Source organism: Puma concolor, chromosome A1, assembly GCF_028749965.1.
Source record: "Puma concolor isolate L17-30 chromosome A1, mPumCon1.1.hap2, whole genome shotgun sequence".
In the NCBI taxonomy this organism is placed as follows: Eukaryota; Metazoa; Chordata; class Mammalia; order Carnivora; family Felidae; genus Puma; species Puma concolor.
In genome coordinates, this window is record NC_141667.1 from 76,935,164 (window position 1) to 76,943,358 (window position 8,195).

Consider the following 8,195-nt stretch of genomic DNA (forward strand, 5'->3'; position numbering starts at 1 on the left):
ATAAACGTTAAAAAAAAAAAAATTTAAACCTCTCCTGCTTCGATTTGCCTTCGCAGCAGCCTCATCCACCCAATATTGCCAGTTCTCCAAGCCAATCCACCTCACAGAAAAGTGTTAGGGACTTCAGATGCTGTTGCCTACCAGTGTTTGTCGTGGGAAAGAGTGACATTTTGAGCAGAAGTGACAGAATAAAAGGAGATCCATGGAAAATCTTTCCTGTACTCTTTTAGATCTTTCTGGTAGTCATTTCATTGTAAAGACAGTTCCAATGAACAGAAGTTATCCTGGACGGTTGGGGAATGTGCAGGCCTACGGGCTTCTCTGAAAAGAAAGAAAACTGCATCCTTCTACATTCTGCAGCTCTTCCAATAAGATCTAAGAGCACCCAACCCTGATTGAGAACAGAGGGTTATATTCAGTAGTAGAATAAGCTTCAAACTGGTTATATCAAACAGTCAAATTTGCTTATGCATATACAGAATGGCAAGAGAAAATATTAATTTCAATTTACAAGTCATCAAAAAGCACCTTGTGGACCACATAAAGAATAGAGCCATGTTAAAGTAATATATGTGTGTTCTTTCACAAATAAATTTTCCTCTGAAATGCAGACATCTGTCATGGAGTCAATTATCTTGCACAGCATGTGCTATAAAAGCACATAAAAGAAATAATATACTACATTGCTTATTTGAAAGTGATCAGGAATATACAGCTTCATGCTGGCATGTCTTTAATTTCATGGTGTTAAGAAAAAACTATAGGAGTATGAAATAGCAAACCCTTTCCTACTGGAGTACTAATTCAATTATGTACCATGATATATGTAGGAGGAAAAATTTTCTTCATAAACTGGCAGAAACACTATGGAACTATTTTCTTGTCTTCCTCTACTAACCCCTGTAGAGAGAATGTGAACATGAAGTTTCCTTTGAAAACAAAGGAATCACCACACTCTGATCAGCTCCAAGGGTGTGCAGAAGAACAAGGCTGGAAATGGCATTCTAAGGACATAAATTATCATTTAAATGAGGCTTGATTCTTATGAAATTTATGCATCAAATAGACCTCAAGATTTGAAAAGTGCAATAAGAGATAGTTAGGCCAAGTCAAACTTCCTTGATGTAATGCAAATATAAAACCTTTTTCTCTTTTTCTTTTCTCAGGCAAACTCCCATTCTCCCCTCTTTCACTGCATGATGCACACATAAATAAAATACCAAAATATGTTTCAGAAAGCCCTGCCAGGTTAAGTACACAGAGCCTTCTTGAATACCTCATATTACTTGTGACACTTTAAAATAGATTTTAAAAAAATTCTTAAGAGGAATATCTTAATAGCTTCCCAGAGAGTAGAATGTATTATCATTGCAGTACAAAGGGCATCATTCATTTCTAATCCTTGGCTCAACAGGTGTTCCCTGCCCAGACTGTGGTTGACACTTAGAGGGCCTAATTATGATTCATATATCCCACGTTCCCCAGGAACTGGTCCCTCTAATTTCATAGAATCCCCTTATTTGGGGAGGAAAATACATTTCAGTCTTATTGGCTAGACATAGTGATTCTCAATCCTGACTGCATATTAAAATTATCTGGGGAGCTTTAAAAATCCTGATGTCTCAAGCCTGCCTCAACCAAATAATCAAGACTCCATGGGGGGTGGAGCCCAAGGATAGGTATTCCTTTAATTCCCTAGGTGGTTTTTATTTGCACTCAGGGCAGCCACTGGCAGCATGTGAACATGTAGCAAATAAAAACAAAGCTATTCTTTTTTAATATACTATTTAATATGAACTGACCTACCAACTGGGTGCAATTTTTTACTTTTTTTTTTTTTTTTTTTAAATCACGAAAGTTGTTAGTTTGGTTTGACAAGGTAAGTTTTCCTTACCAAATTATGTTCTCTCTACCTAACTTTTTGGCTAAGATAGCGAGGCTAGCTCACAATGAAAGTGCATCACCTACCCTGGTTTTGGTGATTTGTAACTGGAATCAAAGCCATGGATCACTGTAGGAAAATAGACTTGGGGAAAACCGAATCTTATAAGTCTTAAATTCCCACAAGTAATCTCCTTGAGCTATTAAACCATTATCCAATTTAGCCTTTAAAAAAACGGATACATGCTATAATTAATTATTTCTATAATGTCCAAGGTTTAGAAACAAAATCATTACGAGAACAACCAGGATGGGGCGCCTGGGTGGCGCAGTCGGTTAAGCGTCCGACTTCAGCCAGGTCACGATCTCACGGTCCGTGAGTTCGAGCCCCGCGTCGGGCTCTGGGCTGATGGCTCAGAGCCTGGAGCCTGTTTCCGATTCTGTGTTTCCCTCTCTCTCTGCCCCTCCCCCGTTCATGCTCTGTCTCTCTCTGTCCCAAAAAAAAAATAAATAAACGTTAAAAAAAAAAAAAAAAAAAAAAAGAGAACAACCAGGATCATCAGTTTTATGTAGATTCAGCACTAATGAAGAAAGAAATATTTGATTCTGAAAACGGAGTGTCAAAATGCTTCTGGCAATTTCACGTAAGTAGTTAATATTTTGAATATGCTTATGGAATGAAAATAATCTAACCTGAAAGAGAATACATGATAGGTTTTATATACAATATCGTATTTAAGCCATAAAAGCTCTCTTCATACAATTTAGCATGCTTGGATAGAGAGAGCAAGGTGGGAAAAGGGGATATAAGAAAGAAATCAGTTGAGAGGAAATTGATATATTGGAGAAGGTGAATGAGTTAATAGTGTTTCGGCAGTAGAGATTACAAGGTCAAGTTAAATCTGAGTTGCTACTGCTTTCCTTCATTACCTTATCTGGAGTGACTACTAGCAGTTTATAAAGGTGGTATGGCAGAGATGAAGGCTAGAATAGCCACTGAGTCACTAGAAATTTCTGCAAATCAATGACTCCAACAATGCTCCATGAGCTTAGATTTGTTTAAATAAGAAATTCAGTTAATTTCTCACCAAATGGACTTACTTGATTTGCTGGTAGAAAGTGGTAATCCCCCATATTTTTCAAGTAGAAAATATACAAATGGTTATTAGTACATGTAAAGGAAATTAGAAGGACTGATAGATTCTTTGAAATTATTTGCGTATGTGACCTCAATTTTGTTGAATTTTTTAAAAAGGTTTATACTTTTCCGGACTTTCCAAAATAACATGTAATACATTTATTGTTAGAAAGTGACCAATGTTATTTTCAAAACGCATAATCTACATCCTTTGTCATAGCATCCTGTTTCTTTTCAGTGACTTGAAAACTGAAAATGAAGTAAATTTGCTTCACAGTTTTCTTTCTCATATTTGTATTTTCTTTTCATTTTACACCTGTAAATTTGCCTCTCTATTTTAGGTTCTTAGTGGGATGGCAATGGAGATTTGTTTTCAACAACAACAACAACAACAACAACAAAATCCTGGATATGTAAAGAATGACAAAATTTCCAGTCCTATTTAGCAGCAAAAGAACCACATATGGGTGTTACTTTTTTTTGTTTTTATCATGAACCAAAAAAAGCTTTTCAAAATAGCATACAGGAGGTCAGAATACCTGATTCTCCTTATTGTGCATTTATTGCTGATGAGTTGTGTCACATGCACATCACTTCTCCTCTCTGTCCTTTTTCCAGTACATGGTGAGAGGTTGGCCTAAACTTCAAGTTTCTTCAAAAATAACATAAGATTATTTTATGGAAAAAAAAAAGCAAAAGTTCACTCAAGGAAGTGCTTTGGGATTAGTCCCCTATATTTCTGAAATATTGATGGCTACAAAAAACAAGTACATATTTTTATTTTTATTTTTTTTTTTAAATTTTTTTTTTCAACGTTTATTTATTTTTGGGACAGAGAGAGACAGAGCATGAACGGGGGAGGGGCAGAGAGAGAGGGAGACACAGAATCGGAAACAGGCTCCAGGCTCTGAGCCATCAGCCCAGAGCCCGACGCGGGGCTCGAACTCACGGACCGCGAGATCGTGACCTGGCTGAAGTCGGACGCCAACCGACTGCGCCACCCAGGCGCCCCAACAAGTACATATTTTTAAATGCCTGCTTTTTCTTGAGGCTTGGGCAAGCAGGCACTCTGCTCCTGCCCTTTGTGGAAGGGTTTTCTGTTGGGAGGAGGCATTAGTGGGTATTTTTACTCTCCTGAGATCAAGGCCTGACTCTTCTCAGGAAAGGACACCCGAGACACTGAATGCCTGAATACCTGAAGCACGTATAGAGGGATTGGTCACAGTCTACTCTGGTCATTGGCAGCCACTTTGGTCCCAGAAGCAAAGCAATCAACAGCAGATGGTCGGTAGCAAGATGGTTGTATAGGGATACAGATAATGGATCCAATGATAAGTTTCCCTGTCTGCATTCCATCCATTTTCTCATCTCACCATGCTGACTTTGCTGAGTTTTGGAGAATGGAGGGAAAGATATGGGTTAGTGCTTAGGGAAGCTCTATGAGAGACATCTGTAACAGCTGCAGGAGAGGGAAATGATGGTGTTGTGACCTTCAGAGCAGCCCAGGGTAACGGTGCCTGATGGTGAAACACTTATGACCCTTAAATTGTCTGGGATGGGAAATATAGTAAAAGGCAGCCCTTCCTATCAGTCCAGCTAGGTGGAGGACTGGTTAACTGTTTGAATATTAAAAAGAAGGCATCTGAGGATGGGATTACTGACAGCATTTGGGTCACATGAGATCTCTTATTTGTTGAAGGCTTACTATGTGTCAGGCACTGTGCTGTGCTCCTCACCTGTTGCATCTTTCTGTCTTCCCAGGGGAAAAAAAAAATAGAAAAATGTACTGAAGCAAATGATAGTTCTTATCCTTTGTTACCATGGCTGCACTATTAATCACCACTCCATGGCCACACATTAATAATTATGTGGCTTTGGTTTTCATTTTATAATTAAAAAAAAAAAAATCCAATGTGGTAGGCAGAATAATGGCTTCCAAAGATGTCCTCTGATCCCTGGAGCCTGTGACCATGTTACTTTACATGGCAAGAGACTTTGCAGATATGACTAAGACAGGGAGATTTTCCTGGAGTATCTGGGTTGGCCCAGTCCAATCACATGAGTCCTTCAAAGTGGATAAGGAAGGCAAGAGAGTTCATCAGAGAGATTCAATGATGGGAGAAGAGGCCAGAGAGATAAGACATGACAAAGACTTAACTGCCTTTCTGACTTCGGAGACAAAGAGGGCTATAAGCCAAATAGTGCACATGGATTTAGAAGCTGGGAATGAGCTCCAGCCAACAGCCAGCAAGGAAAAAGGATCTTCAGGACTATAACCCCAAGAAACTGAAGTCTGTCAATAATCTAGGTGAGCAAGAATATCGATGCTCCCGTGAGCCTCCAAAAAGGAACTCAGCCTTGCCACACTTTGGTTTTAGCTTAGTGAGACCCGCTTGGCACTTCTGACCCATAAAGCTATAAGATAAAAATAATTTTGTGTTTCAAGATGCTAAGTTTGTGGTAATTTGTTACAACAATTATTGAAAAGCAATGCATGCCTCTTTACCTCTGGCTCCCAGTACTTTGCATGGAATTGACATTTAGTTTGAATAAATATTGGGTGATGAAAGTAAGATAAAAGGGAGGGAGAGTAAGAAATAGTATGTTAGTTCCTGGACCCCTAGTCCAACTTGTGTATGTGGACTCTGCCCCATACCAACAAACAATTCTCAGGAAGTGTGTGAGAATTCAACTCAGTTCAACTCAATTCTGACACTATCTACCTGGAGATAGCATCAGATTCCAAAAATAAAGGGTGCATTCTCACAGGACCACCCTCCACTTTAGGTTCCAATCACAAGCTCAGATTCTTACCTGTACTTCTGACCGAATGTCTATAAATCAGAGGTTCCCCTGGCCCCCACCTTGGACTCACTTAATTTGCTAGAACTCAGGAAACCCATTTACTCACTAGATCACTGATTTATTACAAAGGGTATTAAAGAATACAAATCAACAGCCTGATGAAGGGGTATATACGGTGAGTCCCAAACAAAGGAGCTTCTGTCCTCATGGAGCTTGGGCCTGGCACGGTGGCAGAAGGAAACATTCTGATTCCCCAACCAGGAAGTTCTCTCAACCCCCTCCTTTTGGGTTTTTATAGAGGCTTCATTACATAGGCATGACTGAGTTAACTAGTTGCTCATTGATGACCCTTCAATATCCAGCCCCTTTAACCTCCCAGAAATCAAGGAGTGGGACTGAAAATTCCAAACCTCTAATCATGGTTGGTTCTTCTGGCAACCAGCCCCATCCCTAGGTGCTTTCCAAAAGTCACTGCATTAGCATAAACCCAGTTGTGTAAAAAGGGGCTGGTTATGAGTAACAACACACCCATTTTACCTTTATGGCTTTGAAGCATTTTCAGAAACTGAAGGCAAGAGACCAATAATATAATAAAAGATGCTCCCACTGCTGTTATTGCTCAGAAAATTCCGAGGATTTGGGGAGCTATGAGCCAGGAACTGAATGAAGACCACGTACATACGTATGAGAAATGTATTCTGGTCATCTGAAGGACCATATGCATATAGTAAATCATAGTATCACAGGGAGACATAAGTCTTCATTTTTCACAAATATTTTTGGAAAAGTGAAAGAGAACTTTCACAATTAGCCAGGAATCAACAATGGGTATGGAATTGGTGAGATAGAAGAGGGGTACAATGGAAGGCCAACATGTTGCAGCTCATGTTAGGGGAGCCTTATCACGTTGTACTTCAGAGTGGATGACAACATTCAAGCATGCCTCAACAGTTCACGACTTCTTTCCCCTCTACCATGCTACCCTTTGTCAAAAACCATACGCAGTAGACTTCCAGAATTGCTATTCCTTCATTCCAAATGTAAGTCATAGTTTTAGTGCATTGTTGGTTTGCATAGTTTATCCTCAGCACTAGTGTTAGTAGTACAAAATTAACTCTTGTTGTAATCTTACAAATGAGCAGTGAATGTCACCACACGTGTATTTCTTTGTACGCCCACTGTGACCACCCAAGATCAAATCCTTAATATTTGTTTTCAACTTGTGAAATATATCACAACTACTTAAGGGTATATAAAATATAGCTACACTGTTAAATAATAACAAAATAAACTCAGATATGCATGCAGTTAAAGAAATAGTGTTGCCAAAACCTCAGAAAGACCCTCCCTCCTCAATCATATGCTCTTTTCCCCAGAGGTAAATAATATCATTCCCTTACCATCCCTTATATGTTTCCCAGATTTTTATGCATTCCTAAACAAAAATATGGTTGTCTTATATGTTTGTAAAATTATAAAAATTCACAAACAATTCACAAGAGAATTTATACATGTATACACATACAACTATATATATAAATGTGTATATATAATAAACAAGATAATAAGTAAAATTCCCACAAGAGAATCTATGTACAGGCACATGAATATATAAATATATTTTTAAAAATATACACACACACACATTAACAAATATATAAAATTCTCTTGTGAATTATTTTTCCCAGTCAAATTATGTTTTGGTGGTATTTATGTGTTGATGGAGCTTTAGTTCACTCGTTGTCATTGCTCTTTATGAATATGCCACAGTGCATTTATTTATTCTACTGTTAATGAATATTTGAGAGGTTTCCAGGATTTTACTAAGATAAATAATACTGCAGCAAACATTCATATGCATGTTTTCTGGTGCATATGTGAAGTTTCTTTAGGGACTATACCAAGGAGCAGAATCATTGGGCCATGAGCTCTACCAGGTAATGCCAAATTGTTTTCCAAAATGCTTACACCGATTTCATTCTTATTGCTTTTCCAGTTAAAAAGATTCTTAAATAGTGCTTCTGACTCCAGTTTTTTTCTAAATCCATCTATCTTGTCCACTATCATTAATTTGGTCTTCCTAAAAATGCTACTTTCAGCATGTTTTCCTTACATTCTAAATGCTAATTTTACTCGAGAATTTACTGTAGCAACTTATTGTCTACATCAACAAATCCAAAGTCTTTTGATATCTTTTTGATGGTCTTGACACTCACCACTTCTTAATGAAAAATCTGTGCTAAAAAGATGGATCTTTGTAGTTTTTTCTCCGTAATGTATGTTCTTTTTGCCCTTGAGGTTTTCCTCCTAAAATCTACCTGTGCAGAATCCATCCCTTTCCTCTCTACTTCCTAAGTACTACCCATTTTTC